This window comes from Cherax quadricarinatus, chromosome 64, assembly GCF_038502225.1.
Source record: "Cherax quadricarinatus isolate ZL_2023a chromosome 64, ASM3850222v1, whole genome shotgun sequence".
Taxonomy (NCBI): domain Eukaryota; kingdom Metazoa; phylum Arthropoda; class Malacostraca; order Decapoda; family Parastacidae; genus Cherax; species Cherax quadricarinatus.
The window spans coordinates 6,312,044-6,337,404 of NC_091355.1; the positions used below are offsets into that span (position 1 = coordinate 6,312,044).

Sequence of the window (25,361 nt, forward strand, 5' to 3'; positions counted from 1 at the left end):
ACACACACCTACACACACACACCTACACACACACACCTACACACACACACCTACACACACGTACACACCTACACACACACGTACACACACACACGTACACACATACACACACACGTACACACCTACACACACCTACACACACACCTACACACACACCTACACACACACACACACACCTACACACACACACACACACACACACACACACACACACACACACACACACACACACACACACACCTACACACACACACACACCTACACACACACACACACCTACACACACACACACCTACACGCACGCACACACCTACACGCACACACACACCTACACGCACACACACACCTACACGCACACACACACCTACACACACACACACACACCTACACACACACACACACACCAACACACACACACACACACCTACACACACACACCTACACACACACACCTACACACACACACCTACACACACACACACCTACACACACACACACCTACACACACACACACCTACACACACACACCTACACACACACACCTACACACACACCTACACACACACCTACACACACCTACACACACACCTACACACACACCTACACACACACCTACACACACACCTACACACACACACACACACCTACACACACACCTACACACACACACACACACCTACACACACACCTACACACACCTACACACACACACATACACACACACACCTACACACACACACCTACACACACACACCTACACACCTACACCTACACCACACACACACACACACCTACACACACCTACACACACACACACCTACACACACACACACCTACACCACACACACCTACACACACACACACACCTACACACACACACACACCTACACACACACCTACACACACACACCTACACACACACACCTACACACACACACACACACAGACCTACACACACACACCTACACACACACACCTACACACACACACCTACACACACACACACACCTACACACACCTACACACACACCTACACACACACCTACACACACACACACCTACACACACACGCCTACACACACACACCTGAACGGGGTTCAGTGGGACAGAACTGGCAGGGAAGCCAGTTAATGAGATGGAATATGTAGCAACAAAATGCAAGGAGGCTGAGGAGAGGTTTGTACCCAAGGGTAACAGGAATAATGAAAAAGCCAGGATGAGCCCATGGTTTACCCAAAGGTGCAGGGAGGCAAAAACCAAGTGTGCTAGGGAATGGAAGAAATATAGAAGGCAAAGGACCCAGGAGAATAAGGAGAGCAGTCGTAGAGCCAGAAACGAATATGCACAGATAAGAAGGGAGGCCCAAAGACAATATGAAAATGACATAGCAGCGAAAGCCAAATCTGACCCGAAACTGTTGTACAGCCACATCAGGAGGAAAACAGTCAAGGACCAGGTAATCAGGCTAAGGAAGGAAGGAAGGAGGAGAGACAACAAGAAATGACCGTGAAGTATGTGAGGAACTCAACAAGAGATTCAAAGAAGTGTTCACAGAGGAGACAGAAGGGGCTCCAGAAAGACGGAGAGGTGGGGCACACCAACATGTGCTGGACACAGTGCACACAACCGAGGAAGAAGTGAAGAGGCTTCTGAGTGAGCTAGATACCTCAAAGGCAATGGGGCCAGATAACATCTCCCCATGGGTATTGAGAGAGGGAGCAGAGGCGCTATGTGTACCCCTAACAACAATATTCAATACATCTATCGAAACAGGGAGATTGCCTGAGGCATGGAAGACAGCAAATGTAGTCCCAATCTTTAAAAAAGGAGACAGACATGAAGCATTAAACTACAGACCAGTGTCACTGACATGTATAGTATGCAAAATCATGGAGAAGATTATCAGGAGAAGAGTGGTGGAACACCTAGAAAGGAACGATCTCAACAGCAGCCAACATGGTTTCAGGGACGGGAAATCCTGTGTCACAAACCTACTGCAATTCTATGACAAGGTGACAGCAGTAAGACAGAGAGAGGGGTGGGTGGATTGGATTTTCTTGGACTGCAAGAAGGCATTTGACACAGTTCCACACAAGAGATTGGTGCAAAAACTGGAGGACAAAGCAGGGATAACAGGGAAGGCACTACAATGGATCAGGGAATACTTGTCAGGAAGACAGCAGCGAGTCATGGTACATGGCGAGGTGTCAGAGTGGGCACCTGTGACCAGCGGGGTCCTACAGGGGTCAGTCCTAGGACCAGTGCTGTTTCTGGTATTTGTGAACGACATGACGGAAGGAATAGACTCTGAGGTGTCCCTGTTTGCAGATGACGTGAAGTTGATGAAAAGAATTCACTCGATCGAAGACCAGGCAGAACTACAAAGGGATCTGGACAGGCTGCAGACCTGGTCCAGCAATTGGCTCCTGGAGTTGAATCCCACCAAGTGCAAAGTCATGAAGATTGGGGAAGGGCAAAGAAGACCGCAGACGGAGTACAGTCTAGGGGGCCAGAGACTACAAACCTCACTCAGGACAGGAGAGATAGGGGGGACATGATAACGACATACAAAATACTGAGAGGAACTGACAAGGTGGACAAAGACAGGATGTTCCAGAGATTGGACACAGTAACAAGGGGACACAGTTGGAAGCTGAAGACACAGATGAATCACAGGGATGTTAGGAAGTATTTCTTCAGCCACAGAGTAGTCAGTAAGTGGAATAGTTTGGGAAGCGATGTAGTGGAGGCAGGATCCATACACAGCTTTAAGCAGAGGTATGATAAAGCTCACGGCTCAGGGAGAGTGACCTAGTAGCGATCAGTGAAGAGGCGGGGGCCAGGAGCTCGGACTCGACCCCCGCAACCTCAACTAGGTGAGTACAACTAGGTGAGTGTACACACACCTACACACACACACCTACACACACACACACCTACACACACACACACCTACACACACACACACCTACACACACACACACACACCTACACACACACACACACCTACACACACACACACACCTACACACACACACCTACACACACACCTACACACACACCTACACACACACCTACACACACACACACCTACACACACACCTACACACACACACACCTACACACACACACACACACCTACACACACACACACCTACACACACACACACCTACACACACACAGACCTACACACACACATACACACCTACTCACACACACCTACACACACACACCTACACACACACACCTACACACACACCTACACACACACACACCTACACACACACACACCTACACACACACACACACCTACACACACACACCTACACACACACACACACACACACACACACCTACACACACACACACACACCTACACACACACACACACACCTACACACACACACCTACACACACACACCTACACACACACACCTACACACACACACCTACACACACACACCTACACACACACACCTACACACACACCACACCTACACACACACCTACACACACCTACACACACACCTACACACACCTACACACACACCTACACACACACCTACACACACACCTACACACACACCTACACCTACACACCTACACCTACACACCTACACACACACACACACCTACACACACACACACACCTACACACACACACACACACCTACACACACACACACACACACACACCTACACACACACACCTACACACACCTACACACACACACCTACACACACCTACACACACACCTACACACACACCTACACACACACCTACACACACACCTACACACACACCTACACCTACACACCTACACCTACACACCTACACCTACACACCTACACCTACACACCTACACACACACACACACACCTACACACACACACACACACACACCTACACACACACACACACACACACACACACACACACACACACACACACACACCTACACACACACACCTACACACACACACACACCTACACACACACACACACACACCTACACACACACACACACACACACACACACACACACACACACACACCTACACACACACACACACACACCTACACACCTACACACACACACACCTACACACACACACCTACACACACACACACCTACACACACCACACACACACACCCCTACACACACCAACACACACACACACACACACACACACACACACACACACCTACACACACACACCTACACACACACACACACACCTACACACACACACCTACACACACACACCTACACACACACACACCTACACACACACACCTACACACACACACCTACACCTCCACACACCTACACCTCCACACACCTACACCTACACACACCTACACCTAAACACACACACACACACACCTACACACACACACACCTACACCTACACACACCTACACCTACACACACCTACACCTACACACACCTACACCTACACACACCTACACCTACACACACACACACACACACACCTACACACACACACACCTACACATACACACACACCTACACACACACCTACACACACACACCTACACCTACACACACCTACACCTACACACACCTACACCTACACCTACATACACACACACACACCTACACACACCTACACCTACACACACACACCTACACACACACATAAACACAACTTACACACATACACTCACACCTCTTCAAGTACAGCTGTTAATAAATGTTAATGGAAGAATCACTCGGGCTGATGATTGCTTGAACTTGAACTCTAATGTGATCAAGGATAAATGTGTTCTAAATATTAATTTTCTTCTGACATAGGCTTTTGAATTTCTCGAAATTTAAACAACCACATAATGTATATAATCTTGTATTATGTTGTAAGTGCTGGTAATGGATCTCCTCGAGTTTTTGTGCGTCTGTGTGGGGGGGGGGGTAAAGCTGAAGTAAATGGTGGTTTCCTTTGTGGCTAGTAGAATGCTAAGTGTTGCAGTTTGTTAGTGACTAGTGAAACGCTTGTTGCTGTGTGTTCTACTGACTGATAATACGCTTGTTGGTGCTTTATATATATATATATATATATATATATATATATATATATATATATATATACACACACACACATATTATACCACTTGTGAAGGTGAGGCAGCAGCTGGGTGAGTGACGCGTTATCAAACTCTTCTGGAAGTTGTCTTGATGTTTACCTGTAGTTTACCCGTACGTATTTTCAGGAGTAACCTGGCCCGGTCCCGGGTCAGGCCCCATAATTGGCAGCCTGACAAATCAGGCTCTTGGTTCTGGCCACACGCAGTCTAGCCTAGGTACCGCAGCGCGGCTGATCAGATGACTTTGACTTCTAAAAGTTCCCTTTTGCATTAGCTAGGAGTCTAATGGACATTTCCCTTATATGCAGTATGTAATTGTGTATGTGTGTTTACCTGGAGTTTACCTGGAGAGAGTTCCGGGGGTCAACGCCCCCGCGGCTCGGTCTGTGACCAGGCCTCCTGGTGGATCACAGCCTGATCAACCAGGCTGTTGCTGCTGGCTGCACGCAAACCAACGTACGAGCCACAGCCCGGCTGGTCAGGAACCGACTTTAGGTGCTTGTCCAGTGCCAGCTTGAAGACTGCCAGGGGTCTGTTGGTAATCCCCCTTATGTATGCTGGGAGGCAGTTGAACAGTCTCGGGCCCCTGACACTTATTGTATGGTCTCTTAACGTGCTAGTGACACCCCTGCTTTTCATTGGGGAGATGGTGCATCGTCTGCCAAGTCTTTTCCTTTCGTAGTGAGTGATTTTCGTGTGCAAGTTCGGTACTAGTCCCTCTAGGATTTTCCAGGTGTATATAATCATGTATCTCTCCCGCCTGCGTTCCAGGGAATACAGGTTTAGGAACCTCAAGCGCTCCCAGTAATTGAGGTGTTTTATCTCCGTTATGCGCGCTGGGAAGGTTCTCTGTACATTTTCTAGGTCAGCAATTTCACCTGCCTTGAAAGGTGCTGTTAGTGTGCAGCAGTATTCCAGCCTAGATAGAATAAGTGATCTGAAGAGTGTCATCATGGGCTTGGCCTCCCTAGTTTTGAAGGTTCTCATTATCCATCCTGTCATTTTTCTAGCAGATGCGATTGATACAATGTTATGGTCCTTGAAGGTGAGATCCTCCGACATGATCACTCCCAGGTCTTTGACGTTGGTGTTTCGCTCTATTTTGTGGCCAGAATTTGTTTTGTACTCTGATGAAGATTTAATTTCCTCGTGTTTACCATATCTGAGTAATTGAAATTTCTCATCGTTGAACTTCATATTGTTTTCTCCAGCCCACTGAAAGATTTGGTTGATGTCCGCCTGGAACCTTGCAGTGTCTGCAATGGAAGACACTGTCATGCAGATTCGGGTGTCATCTGCAAAGGAAGACACGGTGCTGTGGCTGACATCCTTGTCTATGTCGGATATGAGGATGAGGAACAAGATGGGAGCGAGTACTGTGCCTTGTGGAACAGAGCTTTTCACCGTAGCTGCCTCGGACTTTACTCTGTTGACGACGACTATGTGTTCTGTTAGTGAGGAAATTATAGATCCATCGACCGACTTTTCCTGTTATTCCTTTAGCACGCATTTTGTGCGCTATTACGCCATGGTCACACTTGTCGAAGGCTTTTGCAAAGTCTGTATATATTACATCTGCATTCTTTTTGTCTTCTAGTGCATTTAGGACCTTGTCGTAGTGATCCAATAGTTGAGACAGACAGGAGCGACCTGTTCTAAACCCATGTTGCCCTGGGTTGTGTAACTGATGGGTTTCTAGATGGGTGGTGATCTTGCTGCTTAGGACCCTTTCAAAGATTTTTTTTGATATGGGATGTTAGTGCTATTGGTCTGTAGTTCTTTGCTCTTGCTTTACTGCCCCCTTTGTGGAGTGGGGCTATGTCTGTTGTTTTTAGTAACTGGGACGACCCCCGTGTCCATGCTCCCTCTCCATAGGATGGAAAAGGCTCGTGATAGGGGCTTCTTGCAGTTCTTGATGAACACGGAGTTCCATGAGTCTGGCCCTAGGGCAGAGTGCATGGGCATGTCATTTATCGCCTGTTCGAAGTCATTTGGTGTCAGGATAACATCGGATAGGCTTGTGTTAATCAAATTTTGTGGCGCTCTCATAAAAAATTCATTTTGATCTTCGACTCTGTCTGGTTAGCGGCTTGCTAAAAACTGAGTCATATTGGGACTTGAGTAGCTCACTCATTTCCTTGCTGTCATCTGTGTAGGACCCATCTTGTTTAAGTAGGGGCCCAATACTGGACGTTGTTCTCGACTTTGATTTGGCATAGGAGAAGAAATACTTTGGGTTTCTTTCGATTTCATTTATGGCTTTTAGTTCTTCCCGCGATTCCTGACTCCTATAAGATTCCTTTAGCTTAAGTTCGATGCTTGCTATTTCTCTGACCAGTGTCTCCCTACGCATATCAGATATATTGACCTCTTTTAGCCGCTCTGTTATTCTTTTCCGTCGCCTGTAAAGGGAGCGCCTGTCTCTTTCTATTTTACATCTACTCCTCCTCTTTCTTAGAGGAATAAGCCTTGTGCATACATCGAGTGCCACCAAGTTAATCTGTTCTAGGCATAAGTTGGGGTCTGTGTTGCTTAGTATATCTTCCCAGCTTATATCGGTTAGGACTTGGTTTACTTGGTCCCACTTTGTTTTTGAAGTTGAATTTGGTGAATGCTCCCTCGTGACTAGTCTCATTATGTCGGTCTGGGGCTCCACGCATACATGTCTGAACCTCAATTATGTTGTGATCTGAGTATATTGTTTTTGATGTGGTGACATTTCTTATCAGATCATCATTGTTAGTGAAGATGTCTAGTGTATTCTCCAGTCTAGTAGGCTCTATTATTTGCTGGTTTAAATTGAACTTTGTGCAGAGATTTAAAAGCTCGTGAGAGTGTGAGTTTTCATCAGAGCTGCCTCCTGGTGTTATTACTGCAACAATATTATTTGCTATATTCCTCCATTTTAGGTGCCTTAAGTTGAAATCCCCCAGGAGCAAGATGTTGGGTGCAGGAGCTGGAAGATTTTCCAGACAGTGGTCAATTTTTAACAGCTGTTCCTGGAATTGCTGGGATGTTGCATCCGGAGGCTTGTAGACTACCACAATAACTAGGTTTTGGTTCTCGACCTTTACTGCTAAAACTTCCACTACATCATTTGAGGCATTAAGCAGTTCTGTGCAAACAAGTGACTCTGCAATGTACAGGCCAACCCACCCCCCTTTTGCCTGTTCACTCTGTCACATCTGTATAGGTTGTAACCTGGGATCCATATTTCGTTGTCCAAGTGATCCCTTATGTGGGTCTCAGTGAAAGCCGCGAACATTGCCTTTGCCTCTGCAAGCAGTCCACAGATGAAAGGTATTTTGTTGTTTGTTGCTGGCTTTAGACCCTGTGATTATATATATTAATTTAAAGAAATATCAAGCAAGTTAGAAAAGCAGGGATGAGTATATACCGAATGTAAGTGGAAGCTTGTAAGATATACTTCTCAACTTGCGTGTTAAGGAGGCAGAACGAGAAGATCAGCATTCAGCCAGAGTCCAAAGCATTTAACAGGCTTCTCTTGCGCTCTCATATTATAGGATAGTACTTCTTTCCTTGGATTGTTGTTGTCTACGAATCTACTACATGCTTTCTCACCTCGTTACATCTAGTTGTTTGCAAGGGTTGAATCATTGCTCCTGGCTCCGCCTCTTTTACCTTTTCGACCGAGTTTGCTGATTTCTGGTCTGCATGACTCCAGTCGCACCTACTCTTGAATAAAGTCAAATACCTCTTTATCTAGGGAGTGCATGGATAGGAGGTACTCCCGGTCTATAGATGCTTTCTTCTTTTCGGGAATCCTGGGGAGCGGGGGGAGGTGGGAGTCTGGCGACCTAGTAGTAGTTTTGACTCCCACTGGAAACATGGGTTGTGGTGGCGACCTTGTCCGTGCGTGACACTCCAACAGGAGACTGTTACCCAACAGTTACGTGGCCTTCACCGTGTCTGTTATGCATTCTTACAGGAGGATTAATATTTTATTTCTGTCTCATGAACATAAAAGATGACAGGTAAATCTTTGTCTGCTACTTAATTTTCACATCTGTAAACGGTTTCGGTCTGTTCTGAACCATGATAGTCGTGACTGAAGGATTCGTGGTCCAGGATGGACCGAAGCGTTTTTTAAAGCCACACAATCCACAAAGATGTAATGTTCCAGTCACAATATTGCGACATCTTGCATTCAGTATAAGTTTCTTTCCTGTTTCTTACTAGCTCTTATTCCTGTAATAGCTCCTTTACAGTTTATAAGCCCTGGTGTGAAACCTAGCCGCGGGGACTATACTTCACACCCATTGACGGATATATTCAATTGTAACCACTTACAAAATACTCCCCTCCTTCCTGTGAAAATTAAGTTGAGAGATAACTTAGTAGGTGTAAAGGGCTGAAGCTTTATCAACACTCCCTTTATATATATATATATATATATATATATATATATATATATATATATATATATATATATATATATATATATATATATATATATGCAAAACAACCACTCTGAAAGAATAGAGAAATTCCAAGCGCTTTCGTGACTACTCACATTATCCTTGATAATGTGAGTAGTCACGAAAGCGCTTGGAATTTCTCTATTCTTTCAGAGTGGTTGTTTTGCATATTTTGAAATCACCTGTTCACTGTGATCTTATTGCATATATATATATATATATATATATATATATATATATATATATATATATATATATATATATATATATATATATATATATATATATATATATATATAATGAAAATTGCCACTAGACCCCCTTGATGTCTTCGAGGGAATTTGATATAATCAAAGTCAGTTCTTGAGTGCGTACTGCTTGCACAAGACCCATGCTTTTGAATCAGCACCAGTTTGGTACGATAAACTCAAGCACTCACCAGTGGTAATATTCGGCAATAGGACTGAAATGCAAGAGCATAACGTAATGGACGAGGTTTTGAATGCAGTCCAACGTAAGCACTGTTCACTGCAGTGGAACTAAGAAAATGCACAAGACAGGATTTGTTGTGTGTATTTGTACTCTAATGCTGTTTATTAATATCTATTCTAGTACCTTAGCCAATGTGCTACTTAAGTATCATCATTTGTGTATATTAGAATCACATTGCAAATTTCTTGCCGTCCCACACTTGCTCTGTTTCTATTGATTTTTTTTTCGCTATGACTTCGCACAGTTCCTCTGCTGTCTCGTCCTGTTTTATTTAATTTCTTTTGGTGATTATAATGACCTGATTTAATTGCGTTCTTCATGACATCTTAACCCGATTCTTCAGCAAACTTTTTAAAATCCTTCAGCTTTGCCTATACTTGCCTGTCATCCTTGATCGGTTCACTTTCCTTTTTTTTTATTACCATACATATTATTACCATCTTCAGTCATGCGTAACGATACATTTGCTTCGGTTCCGTCTCAGCTATTATACAATATTATTTTCCTATCTCTGGTTTCCCTCATAGTCTTGAATAGTTGTTTGCTTTGTTTATTTATATTTTGTGCTCATTTTTTGTCTTCTACAGCTATTTTTATCCTTTATCTTACAACACACATCATGAACTAAGCTTTCTGGATTCTGTACTTTTTTGTATTTTCCTTCTTACCCGTATTCATCTGTAGCTAATTTGGCTACCTTCAGTATTTTTTTTTTTCCAATGCATTACATTGAAAAACTCGTCCAGCCTGACATTTCTTGCGAGTCTGTTCTTGCTATTCTTAATCTCCCACGTCCACCAGCTGGTCGAAACAACCATATGGTCACTGGCTTCTCGTATTAAATTTTCACTTGGTAGCTTCCCTTCCATATCTAGTATTCCTGTTATTTTCTTTCTTTTTATTTTTTATAGGAGGTAAATCTTACAAATGTCTACTTAAATTAGTATACACTCCCCTGCATTGCTTAATAGTTGTCAGTCCTGTAATAATTCTTTTGAAATTTACTAGGCCTAGCCAGAGACCTGGCCGCGGGGGCGATGACTCCCGTAACCACTAGCTGGTAACAGTTAATTTCAGTTCATCTATTATAGTTAACTCAAGATTAAAAATCTCCACTAATATAGTTTCTCCTGTGTTCTGTTGATTTTGTGGCTTATTTCTTGTTATTGAAAAGACTGAAAATTCTTGATGTTGTCGTACATTTTTCTCTCTCGCCTTCTAGGTATAGAGGGGTACGACGCTCACACCCCCGCACATGCTCCCCCCCACACATGCTCTCACACCCCCACACATGCTCCCCCCACACATGCTCCCCCACACACGCTCCCCCCACACACGCTCCCCCACACATGCTTCCCCCCACATATGCTCCCCCCCACACACGCTCCCCCCACACACGCTCCCCCACACATGCTCCCCCCACACACGCTCCCCCACACACGCTCCCCCCCACACATGCTCTCACACCCCCACACATGCTCCCCCCACACACGCTCCCCCCACACACGCTCCCCCCCACACACGCTCCCCCCCACACACGCTCCCCCCCACACACGCTCCCCCCCACACACGCTCCCCCCCACACACGCTCCCCCCCACACACGCTCCCCCCCACACGCTCCCCCCACACACGCTCCCCCCCACACACGCTCCCCCCCACACACACGCTCCCCCCCCCCACACACGCTCCCCCCCCCCCACACACGCTCCCCCCCCCCCACACACGCTCCCCCCACACATGCTCTCACCCCCCACGCTCACACCCCTCGCACGCTCACACCCCCCCACCACACGCTCTCACCCCCCACACGCTCTCACCCCCCACACGCTCCCCCCTCCACACGCTCCCCCCTCCACACGCTCCCCCCTCCACACGCTCCCCCCTCCACACGCTCCCCCCTCCACACGCTCCCCCCTCCACACGCTCCACACGCCCCCTCCACACGCTCCCCCCTCCCCCTCCACACGCTCCCCCTCCACACGCTCCCCCTCCACACGCTCCCCCTCCACACGCTCCCCCTCCACACGCTCCCCCCCCCCTCCACACGCTCCCCCCCCCCCTCCACACGCTCCCCCCCCCCTCCACACGCTCCCCCCTCCACACGCTCCCCCTCCACACGCTCCCCCTCCACACGCTCCCCCTCCACACGCTCCCCCTCCACACGCTCCCCCTCCACACGCTCCCCCCTCCACACGCTCCCCTCCACACGCTCCCCTCCACACGCTCCCCCCCCACACATACACGTATTAAAATATGAACAGGAGCAGCATGTGTAAGTCAACTCCCAACGTTTCCACCCGTGCAGGGGATCGAACCACGGGCACTCTTTACCCTAGAATCAGTTTTGTAGCATTTTTCATTTTTGGTGCCGGCAGAATATTTCTGCTGTATATTACAATCTTGGTCTAATGTTTTGATTGTGTTAAGCTTCTCAGCATCTATATGAAAGCTATCGTGAAGTTTACTAGTAATGTGTTTTGTTTGTCAGGAAACAAGACCATGTCTCCTGACATTGATCTTTGACAAGTTGTAGCGAGCATTCGGTGTCCTACCTAAGTTAGAGATTTAAAATAGTTACAACACAGTAATGGCCTACATTTAGGATGGGAGTATAGCATAGTGGTTTCTCACTGCTACCTTTGTAAGTGTCATTTGATTAACTGTAATGACTTCCAGATCTTTTTTTTCCCTGCTTAATTTGTGTTAAATGTTTTAATCTTCGAGACCTGATTTCGCTTTCATACCTTTACATTGTGACACTTTCCTGCATTGTCGATCTTGTGCATTTGTATTCTAGTTGTTTGCAAGGGTCGCGTCTGGCCCTCGCGCCTCTACAATTATCTACTGGTTTTACTTATTACTGACTTTGAGCCGATTATCTCTTGATGTGGTGTATAGTGGTTTGCCTCCAACTTAACTGTGCTGTGGTTTGTGTCTCGTGAAGCACGTTCTCTCCTATGGTTGGTTTTCATTGTCACGAGCAGTTATTAGTCGTGATGTCTAATAAGGGAAAGAAGGACGCGTTTTTTTTTTTTTGCGTATCACAGTGTTGTGCACAGTGAAGAACCTTGATTTATAATGTATATTTTAAGGGGAGGGGGCTCTGGTTTATTAAAACGACAGCCAGCATGAGACGAATAATGGGAAGCGAGTGCGAAGAGGTGGGGTTATAATTTTTTAAGCGAGAGATCAGTGTACATTATAGAGGGTTTGTATAAACGTAAACAGTGATACATGCTTATCTTAAAATGTGAACTGACAGCGCATGCGAGGAGGCAGATGGTACGGAATTAATAGTAACGATAATCACCATTAGTATTATAATACTAATTAACCCTTAAACTGTCCGAACGTAGATCTACGTTTTTTCAACATTTGAAAGTGTGTAAAAAAAAAAATTTTTTTTTACATTTGAAAACGTGTAAAAAAAAACTTTGATCTACGTTTTTTTTGTTATATTTGAAAATATGTAAAAAAAAACGTAGATCAACTTTTGAAGCACCACGCATGTGAACATAGATCTGCTTGGACAGTTCAAGGGTTAATGCTGAAAATGGAATATAAAATAGATATGGATTATTAAAATATATTTGACTTGGATACTTATCCAGAGGATCAACGGCTGGTTAATTAATCCATTACATACAGGAAGTGAGTTAGAGAACTGCACACAAGACTTGCTTTATGCTACGCATGTTGACTGCTTCTGTTCTCATTGTGGCGTCGCCAGCTTAGTCGACACTAGTGGCCCGTCATTTTTTTTTTTGTATTAGTTTTTACATATTTAGTACATCAGTGTGCTGCTGCATATTTTATGACATATGGTGGAAACGACTAGTTATATTTCCCCGTCATGTTTTATCACATAGAATGGCTTGTAGACACGAAGTAAATCAGTGTAGAAGGAAGGTGGGTAGGACACGCATGGAGGAGAGGGGGAAGTAGGGAAGGAGAAAGTAATACAACTGACGGCCTTACCCCTCCTCCCTCCCCCCTCTTGTCAACATCTGCCACACAAGTTATTTATATCTGCTTCGTGTATCGTTTCCCTCATTTACTGGGTCTCCCCACGTGCTGGATCTTATGGTCAACCATGTACGTTATTATTCCTTAAAGGTTTTCTTTTTAAGCTGTTTGCTTGAAAATTGAACTATGTAAAACAAATTGATTATTAAAAGTAGCAGTTGTCTTGCAATGTCAGAGTATCGTTACCGACGCCGGTCTTAAATTTAGTTATTATTTTACACAGTTAGTTATTATTTTATACAGTTATTATTTTTGTCGGGGAAGCGACTAGTGTGTGGTAACCCCTCTCCCCCCCCTCACCCATGTCAGTCCTGAAGTCAGTAGTACAAGATTACATAAGCTTACCTTATTTACCAAACAAACTATTGCATTAATGAAATTAAATATCTGTTGTGTACTTAATTCATGTTAGAAACACATCACCCTCGCATCCCTGTAGTTCGCCATAATTGACGTCAAGTTTTTCTTGGGTATTCAAAACAGTGTAAAGATACATTTACTGTTTGTTCTGTTTATGCATCTTTTTTGGGTGCAGAATATAATGTCGTGCCGAATAGGTAAAATTGGTCAGTTAGCAAGAACTCGTTTAAAATAGTCTTCTAAAATTTTCTCTTATACATTTAAAGATATATTTTTTTCAGTTATGTTAATATAAAAATTTTGTACCAAAAGAACCTTAGGAAACTTACCTAACCTTATTATAACTAGCGCAGTTAGTTATAATAAGGTTAGGTAAGTGCAGCTAAATATATTTTATACAAGTTTACAATAATTTAATAAAACACAACGAAATATATTTTTTTCATTATTCAGAATGATTTTTGGGAAATTATTGCATACACAAATTTTCGCTTGCCCTATTCGGCAAGAAGTGCGTTGCTATTTAAGCCAAAATAGCAAGTTTTACGTATTTGACCACATATATACATTGTATAATATATATATATATATATATATATATATATATATATATATATATATATATATATATATATATATATATATATATATATATAATAAATTCTTTCAACACACCGGCCATATCCCACCGAGGCGGGGTGGCCCAAAAGAAAAAAACTAAAGTTTCTCCTTTTACATTTAGTAATATATACAAAAGAGGTTACTAGCCCCTTGCTCCCGGCATTTTAGTCGCCTCTTACAACACGCATGGCTTACGGAGGGAGAATTCTGTTCCACTTCCCCATGGGGATAAGAGGAAATAAACAAGAATAAGACCTAGAAAGAAAATAGAAGAAAACCCAGAGGGGTGTGTATATATATGCTTGTACATGTATGTGTAGTGTGACCTAAGTGTAAGTAGAAGTAGCAAAACGTACCTGAAATCTTGCATGTTCACGAGACAGAAAAAAGGACACCAGGAATCCTACCATCATGTAAAACAATTATAGGCTTTCGTTGTACACTCGCTTGGCAGGACGGTAGTACCTCCCTGGGCGGTTGCTGTCTACCAACCTACTACATATATATATATTATTATTATTACTATTAAAATGCTTGTACACTTACGACTGTTATTGAACGTTGTTTCCTATGTAACTTTTATGATATGGGCTCACCTATCCCCTTCTAATGTTAATTTGTTTTGCAGGTCACAAGTGATGACTTCAGGGAGCACCCTCTTCCCCCTTCCTACGAAACTTTGGCCAGTAGTCTACAGAGGACGAGCAAGGCCAAGCAGGATCAAATATTAACTTCAGATCTACCCCAGCAACTGAAAATCTACGCTGCAACGTCTAGAAAATAGGTGATGCTATGATGTCACAAACCGCTTTCAGTTCAGAACGCTGAACACCATCCATCAACCCCCCCCCCCCCTGCCAAACATGACTGCTTCTAAGAGTACTTGTGCGATGATTGATATAGTGATACGTTTTAACTTCATCTCCTTCCCTCCTCCTTTCACCTCTCTCATTAAGTAATCAAACACGTGAATATGAAGGAGGGAGAATGGAGGAATGAAGAACTGTGGTGGAGGTAAATGCAAGACCCGGAACCAGAGGACGCCACATGCAACCCCACCAACACCATCTGTGGGAAGAAAGTGTAACTGTTACTCTCCAAGTGTTTGAATTTGCATCATGTTCCAAAGTTTCATTTCTTGGTGCTTATGAATTTTCTCCATGCCATTTATATGTAAACAAAATCTGAATGTTAGTTTTTTAACATGGATCAATTAGATACATAAACCCAGTAATCTTTTATCTACATAAAGATTTGTCAGTGTAGGTAGAATAATTCAACATTTTAACGAGGTAGCTAGAGGGTTTTAAATATAAATATAAATTTATATTATATATATAAATTATATATATAATATAAAATTTATATTAAAATTGTCTAAGTTGGTACGGTTTACTATGTGAATGCTAATTTTAAACTTGTGGTTTAGTGTTTTGTTTTAAGTGTTACCATGGCTTAATTATAAGGTTTAAGGAGCCCTCTTGTGTAGAGTGGCTTTAACTTTTATGCATCTCCAGTTTATCTGAGCCACTTGTGAGTAGAGCATGCTGTGAACTTTGGCCTGGTTTATGTTCACCAGATCACATTTTACTAAGAAAGATTACCCGCTATTTACTTGGGTTGATCAAAAAAGATTCTTGTGATGAATGGTTTTTGATCTTGGGGCAAATTTTCGCTGGCTAGAGGTTTGATGTTTACAGTTGGTCGGTTTTTGAGGTTTTCATTGGCAAATGCTCGATATTTACATTGGCCAGTCTTTGGCAAAGGTTTGTTCAGTTCACTTTGGTCAAGAGTATAGAGTAGTTTAGCTGTGGTGTGTGTATCTGTGGCGTGGTGAGGCCTCCATCATAAGCAGCAGTGGGTGGTTCTCTTGAGCTTCCCACATAATACCAGGGGGTTATCATCTCTTAATATATAGAATCCCTTAATATTATCCTAATAATTATTTGTCCAGTGGTGTAAAAGTCCACGGGCGTCTGAAGCCCATCTTTACGAAGGTACAAAGTTCTAGGTGAGTGAGTGAATGAATCCTCTGCAGGTTGTTATGTAAGTATAGATATATCGCCATCCATTAATAAAGATTAGTTTAATTCATATGCTGTGTGAATTTTGTGAAAGTGTGTAAACGCTGAGTGAGGTGTGATCTTCGTAAATGCAGTTTGTGTCTAATTGTGATAAAAACGACTTTTTTCACCTGTAGTTGAGGGTGTAAGCCGTCTTAATGACACTTAAAGAACTTATTACAGCGATTATAATTAAGCTATTTAGGTAAACGGTAGGAAAGTGCAGATGAGGGGCTCTTCTCTAGTTTTATAGTGGCTAGCTTCACTACCTAGCCTATTTAGTGATACCTGAATGCAAAGATGTACTGTTTTTCTTGGTTGCAGTATATATCCTGTAAGCACAAATCAGTGAGCAGGTTGGATTATGGCTCTCGTGTGTGTGCGTGTGTGCGCGCGCGCAATGCTATTGCAATTTTTTTTATTGTATTTATAAGACTGTCCATTTCCTCAAGATGCTGTACATTATGCATCTGTTCTTTTCACTGTAACTATATTATAACATTATTGTAACAATGAATAGCATAGTCACATTGCCCATCCATTGTGGCTATAATGGCAGTTGCAGTTATATTGCTCTGTGTTGGAATTTATCCTTGCATTTATTCATTGCGATTATAATTACACTATCCATAAATTGTAGTTTAATTACTGTCAGTTGTGTATCCTGGTTGTTAATAGACAAGAGCTAGAAGGGGCGACTCCTATAAAGCTGTGATTTAAGGTGTAACACCATTACTGTGATACATACTGATATGACCACTCTCACAAAATGACCTTGGTGAAATCTGCATTTTGCAAAGGCTTAGATTTTTGCCTTGATGGCTAAAGTGATGAATTCTTGCCGCTATGAATTAAAGCTTTTTGGCAGAGAATTCCACTTAAGCACGCACTCGGGCTGTCAATCTCTGCCCTATACACTTTCTTACTACGCAATCTCACTCATTTGAAGGAGTTACCCTTGAAAAGGGCAGCCCAGTTAGTTGCTCATGAATGACTTGTATGAACTCAAAAACAGACATGACTATATTAAACATGGCTGTTACAGCTCAACCAACAGCAATGGAGGTGGCCCCTTTGCTGTTTTCCCCCAAAACATACTCGTGTGTTTTTTGAGTGTCTTTCTCTTAGCGGACCTGACACCAGTGTAGGAACAAATTTAGTCAGGTCTAGTGTGAATCTCGAAGAGCCCCTCTCACTACCTAGCTACCCCACGCCTCCTAGGGTGTAATGTTTCAGTGGGTGTTTTCTTGCACTTGTGTAACATGTAGCTGTAGGAAGTGTACATAGTACTAGTGTTGGCATTAGTCTTCTAGGCACTGTGGTGGTGGTGATCTTCAGTGTAGTGTGACTTGTGCCTCACTTCTTCAAGGGTCTCTCCTTTGCCTCAGATAGAAAAAAAGGTAAAGGCTTTAACTTTATTATAGTTTCCCCATTTCCTATCTCCTTCCGATCTATTTCTTTCCTCTTTCCCCTCCCCCCCCATCTTCCAGTAAACCCTACCTTCTCACTCCTATCCCCTCATTTCTATCTTACCTCAACCCCTCTTTACCTATCTCCCCCCCCTCTCACTTTCCCCCTCTTTATTCCTTCTATTTCATGTCTTAAAAATTAATTAGATGTGGCATATCCTCGTCCTGTGAAGCACTTTTTCACAGACGAGTCAGGTTCCTGGTCCTATTGGCAACACCAAAGGGCAAATTACCTGCTTGATTAGGTAAATACTAGAGTTTGTCAATTCGTAAGTGTTTATGTAAATATTTAAGTGTTGAAAATCAAATGTCCAGGTAATTACTTGGCTACAGGTAAAGATTTCAATCTTTAAAAGTAAAAACAGTACTTAGTGGTTCAACAGATACTTGAGTAGTTCACAGGATTAAGTGATGTACACGAGTTTAAGGATGCCAAGTACAGTACTTGTAATCTGCTTACTTGTACATGTACTCGGACACTTAATACCATAGCACCATACTGTACATGTAATAATGGTCCCTTGTACTTTACTAAGTTGTAAGTGTGCTTTGAATTTCAGCAGCTCAAATGCTTACATAAACTTAATGTTGTCAGACTTGGCCTGATGTTTTGTTTCCTCTCAATGTTTTGATTTTATCAATTTAGCATTTTTCATGTAATCTGTTCCAACAGGGTATCCAAACTTGACTAATCATTGGACATGGACAAAGAGGGATTCATTGCTGACCTGCTGATGGTAACAGCTAGAGCAACAAGGCTGGCATGGTTGACCAATCAGATCAAGAGTAGGGAGACCAGTTGACAAATCAGATAAAGAACAGGAAAATTAGTTGACCAACCAGATAGTGCAAAGACTAGTTGACCAGAGTGAGAATAGGAAGACTGGTTGACCAATCAAATCAAGAGCATGGCTATTAGAGAATGAAGGAGACTGGTAGACCAATTAGAGAGCCAAGTGGGGAGACTAATTGATTAAATCAGAATGGAAAAAGGTTTTTAATTGTAGAGGAAAGGCACAGAGCAGGAGCACCTATTTTAACTGAAAATTTAACCCTTGTATTAAAAGTGTAAGCTGACTATTACAGTAAGGTAGCCTGCCACCACATAAATTTCTAGCATTTGACACTGGGACCACAACTTGCAGAGACATGTTCTATTAATAGCGTAATACACACGTTTCTGAAATTGAGACGTGATTCTATCATATTGGTAGGTGCATTTCTAATCATATTTCTGAATGTGTCTCTCCATATTAGTTTCAGAGCCTAGAGTCAAATGCTACCAGAGCTTAGAGGGCAGCCCCTTAAGTCGGTTATCAACAAACTTAGCTTGGCATAGAATTTGAGCCTCGTGTATAAAAATCACTGCCATACACCACAATTAGGAAAGACGTAGATATTTGCTTTAGGAAAAAATACTACTACGAAAAGTAAAGAGTATCCTTGTCAGTGTTTATTCCTCTCTTTAACCTTTGTTGCAGATCTCAGGCAGTGAGTGGTAGAGGGTATACTTGGCTAATAATGGGATTATTAATATAGTTTATAATATCGCTCATTTTTCATTCATTTAATACCGAAATACTGTACATACGAAAACTTTTGGAGTTCCACAGCGATAGTTTAACAATTTTTATTTTATTGCGGATTGTTGGGTTGCCGAAGACCATGGTTTTAGGTATGCATTCAGCTAGGTCATACAAGGCACTCTTGATAATCCTTTTTCACCTTTTCATCTCCATCTCACTTTCTCTGTACAGAAATGAGAGATGTTGGATAGGTACTAGTTTGTGTTGCATATGTGTATATAGATTTGTCTTATTTTACTGCAGCCTAATGTATAAAGTATATACAAAAACACACACACATACACCTGAGGATAAGTGCCACAACCAGCAGCAAGTTTTATTTGTAGTGGAAACGTTCCTCCTCTTAATGGTACGTCTAAATTTATTGGAAAAGCATGAAGTTTCCTTCTAATGTAGGAACTGGATATGTGATTTAGGTAGTTCTGATAGAATATGGTCTAGTAGTTTTTAACATGTTGATGTCCCAGTACTATTTTTTCTTTAATACCATACCTAAGTTTTGTTTTCTTGAAATACAAAATCTGGATTTTGAATTTGAATCTTAATAGATGTATAGTTAGAGCAGGTGATTAGTTTTAAGTCCTGTTTTGGGGATATTTAATGACAATATTTAGTAGTTTTTTTTTTTTTTGGTAGGCTGTAGCTTAGGCTGATGTAAATTATGCATGGTGTTAGTTTAAATAGAATCAAATGTAATTTAAGCAGATGGGTCTACATTATCTTAATTTTGAATATACTGTAACTAATAATTTAGCTTAAAGGAATGTAGCTGATGTAGTGCATTTTGAATGAGGTTGATTATGAAACAGAAAGGATACAGTAAATTATTGATAATGATCTACAGGTATGAGCAAGACAAGAAATGAATGTGGTTTATTGTGCTGTTCAGAAATTAAGACGTACAAGTTAGGTGAGGAACGCCTGTATGCTACGTAGTCCTAGCATTGTCCTAAACTAGCCTCTTTCTCCCCCCCCCCCCCCACCTTTTTTTTATACGTGTATATATGGAACTGCAGCTCTTTCCTAGAAAAGAAAAAACCGCTTACTTTGGCGTGCATTCTAGGGATTAGCTGGTAGGGTAGGGTGTTTCTATTTATTATTTGTTCTGGTTTGCTCACATTTCATAAGCTTTTTCAGAACATTGCATACAAAATGCCTTTTTTTCAGTGCAAATGACATTTTATTAAAAAAAAAATGGGGACCAAAAATAGGCTGCAAAGTTTTTTTTAATCATATTTATTTCATTTTTTTGTCCAACATCATTTGGCAAATTGCTATTGTTGGTCTTGTGTTTAGAGGGCAGAGCTTGTGTAATAGAGGATGATGTAGAAACACCTGGCTTGTACTGCTGTAGTACAGGCCAGTGCAGCATACACACTATTGTACACTAATACAGTTTATGCAAGCATACTCCAGCTGTGAGGTTAATATTTGACATATACAAATGTACACCAGCTCTATAGAGTAACCTGAGGTTTATATTAATGTATTTCACTTCAATTATTGATAAAAGAATTTGTAATGGAGAGAGCTTTATTTCACTTTGTACATATACATGTACAAGTGTTTTAAAGCCTCTTGACACTATTGAACATGTGTACTAGAAAAACTATGTAAAATATTATATATATATATATGTCATGCCAAATAGGTAAAATTGGTCAGTTAGCAAGAACTCGTTTAAAATTAAGCCCTTTCTAATATAAAAATTAATGATTTTATTCCAAAAGAACCTTAAGAAACTTACCTAACCTTATTATAACAAGTGCAGTTTAATTTAGCCTAATCCAACTAAATATATTTTATACAAGTTTACAATGATTTAATAAACATGAAATATTTTTTCCGTTAGATTCAGAATGATTTTTGCAAAATTACTGCATGCACAAATTTTTGCTTGCCCTATTTAGCAAGAAGTGCATTGCTATTTAAGCCCAAATTCCAAGTTTCACTTGTTTGGCATGAGATGTGTGAGAGATTATATATATAATATATATATATATATATATAATATATATATATATATATTATATATATATATATATATATAATAATAATTTTTTTTTTAATTAATTTATTCCACACCATGTAATAGATAATATTGATAGTACTGTCATGGACCTCATTCAGATCCAACCTTCAGTCCCTACAAGTCTAAAATCACATCAAAGCTGAAGTAGTTTGTTCACTGTTGTAGGCAATTCTCTCAAGCCTGTACAAGCTGTGTTCCCTGTAGCTTCATGTCTCTGTCCTCGTTTCATGAGCCAGCATAAAGAAAATTTTATTTGCCTGGATGTGGTTACCTATTTGCCATACACGTTTGTCTTGTTAGGGCCATGTGTGTATTGCACATGGCCAGGGCTGTGTGCTGCACATGGTCAGGGCTTTGCATTTATGTATGACCAGGGCTGTGTGCGTACCACATGGTTATATGTCTGCATTTTATGTATGGTCAGGGCTGTGTAATATATGGTCAAGGCCATGTATACACCATATATGGATGGAGTCATGGTCAAGGCCATGCATGCGCACACATGGTCTGGACCTATTTTATATATATATATATATATATATATATATATATATATATATATATATATATATATATATATATATATATATATATGGTCCAAACCTTACTCCTTTTGTATGGTCACAGCCATATGCATTGTATGGCCTGGGCCATATACCTCGTGTGTGGCCAACTCAGGATGTCGGATTTCTGTATGATAACCATCTTATATTCTGGATATAAATGCTGTGTAAAAAAAATTAGTACATATATGTAAAAAAAATGCTTAAGTTATAAATAAAAGGTAGAAAATCCATAATTCATATATATTTTTGCTTTACAGTTGCGGGCATATAGGGGGTAGAGATCCTGTATGTTTGACGGGAGTGTAAACCAACAAACACAAAATAGGGCTGTCAGGAGGGTATTATTATGGTGTCGATTTGTTTATCGAAATCAGCGTTACTGTGATTTCTTAAATAATATTTTGGACGGTTGTGTTGATTTCTGCTCAGAAAAAGCCATGCCACCACAGTGTTATAATCTGTGTTATTGAGTTGTCCCTGTTTTTGAGGGATTTAATTTTCATGTCGAGTGGATTGTACCAGGAAATCCATATTTGGAAAAGCAAAAACTCAGTCCACTGTTATTTTATACATGATTACATGACAACTGGCAGTCCTTACTGTAACTTAATACAAAAAATACAAAGATCTAATAAAAATGACAAAATTTAAAAAAAAATTCTTGTATTTTGTTTCATCCCTGATTTCTTGCAAAAAAAATGTGTAATAGTTTTTAATTTTCAATAAGATTACTGCCTTGATGCTTTTGATCCAAGGAACTGGAATTTTCCTGCCCCTGGATCAAACCTGACTGTTTATTATTACTGTACTCGTGTGGGGAGCTCTAAACTCATACGGCTACTGGGGAACGGAAGACATTCAGACTATTCAAGGATTTGGATTTATAATCATGTTGGGAGCACTAAACCAGTAGGATTATACAGCACATGTGGGGGGGTGGGGTGGAAGTTATTCAGGGAACGAGCACATCAATTCCTAGATCAAGAGCCCCTCACCAGCATCAAGGAACCTCCCTTAAGGAGTAAAGGATTTGGAATACAGGTCCAATTCCTTGGATGAAAAGTCCCTCACTGGCTCTGGTTTAGTGCTTTTTCCTGATTAAAATGTATAAACCAAAACTGTTTAAAGCATTTCATGTATAAAGAGGGCCCAAGTAGTTAAGGGGCTCTTGGTCCTAGAAACTGCAGCTACCTGTTCCTTTCTTTTAATCTCGATATACTAGACACTATTTTTAACATTTGATTTCTGTTAGAGTATTGACTTTTTTTTTTACCTCTAACGAGAGCGTCTGGCTGTGACACTACTGTAGTCTGGCGATAAGTGGATTGAGGCTCAAGACTTAACAGACGAGAGGGGGAACTCCAGAAATAGTCAACGAGAAGGGATATCCAGTAAATATATTTTCAACTATCTGAGAACTGACTAGGTCAAAATAAGAAGATATTTCCTGGAAATAGTCCTGAATACTCTAAATTCACACCAGTGTATTTAGTGTTCAGGACTGGGTCTATAAAATGTTTTGAGAGAACTTACAAGTTCCTATAGATAAAATGAACAAAAGTAGGATTATTGAATTGCTTAATGGAACCAGCTCCAAGGAGAAAGCCCCTAAAGGGAGGTTCTTGAATGCAGGTGAGGGGCTCTTGATCTAGGGAATTGGAGCTGTGCTCTGGTTCCCTGAATTGAGTCTGAATACCTTCCATCCCTCCCTACAGGCGCTGTATAATTCCATGGGTTTAGTGCTCCCCCATGATTATAGTAATCAAAGAGAAAAAAGTCCGGAAAATTGCACACACACATTTCTACATGTACGTTAGTTCTAAGTCGGGACCCATCTGCCGAAGTGGCCTATTACCCGTATGACCCTAGGGGGTTTAATGCTTAGTTATGATTGTAATGATAGTAAACGTTATGGCAGTCTAACTCTTCAAGGTAGGTGTCATACTTGGCTCTTTGAGCCAAGTAATTGGACTTGCCCTCCCATTGTCTGGGCACTAAGACCCCTACGGGTTCAACGCTTACCCCTAAATAATAATAATTACCAAACCAAGAAGAGTTTAATGAGGGAAGGTCAGTCATAGCTGGTAACAATTACAAGAAGATTAAAGAAGTTGTGAATGAAAGTCAAAATGCGGATGTCTAAACAGATTTCGATCTGACAAGTGACCGAGAGTGATGATAGCACATACAATGTTAAGCTCGGTACCCCAAAGCACACTTCTGGTGCCTTTTTCTAATAGATGCTGATGAAATCGCTAGCAACATTTCCTGACGATGAAAATAAGCATGAAAGACATCGGTAGGAGACATGGAAACTGGTGAAGATATAAACAGTGTTCCAGTGGGTATTATGGGGAGTGCTGAACCTGTAGGGATTACACAGCGACGGGGAAGGGGGAGGCATTCAGGCTTAATTCAGAGAATTGGAGCACAGATCCACTGTCTCTTCTAATTGGCTTTATATCTACAATGCTGATATTTAACTGCATTAGAATCTCAGGCACCACTCTGAACTATTCTTTTCGAGTATACTGAGGTAGAGGACGGGTTCTGCGATACAGGAAAAATTTTCTCACGGCCAGAGCCCCTCACCAGCA

At 41.7% G+C, this 25,361-nt stretch overlaps 1 protein-coding gene across 1 annotated transcript in view; it reads left to right on the forward strand.

Moving 5' to 3' along the window:
- LOC128699979 (terminal nucleotidyltransferase 5C) overlaps positions 1–23,422 on the forward strand; it is a 402,220-nt gene extending 378,798 nt beyond the window's left edge. The window contains exon 3 of the mRNA XM_053792836.2: positions 15,677–23,422. The gene's annotated coding sequence lies outside the window, so the exon portion shown is untranslated. The remainder of the gene's footprint in view (positions 1–15,676) is intronic.
- Positions 23,423–25,361: the final 1,939 nt, after the last annotated feature.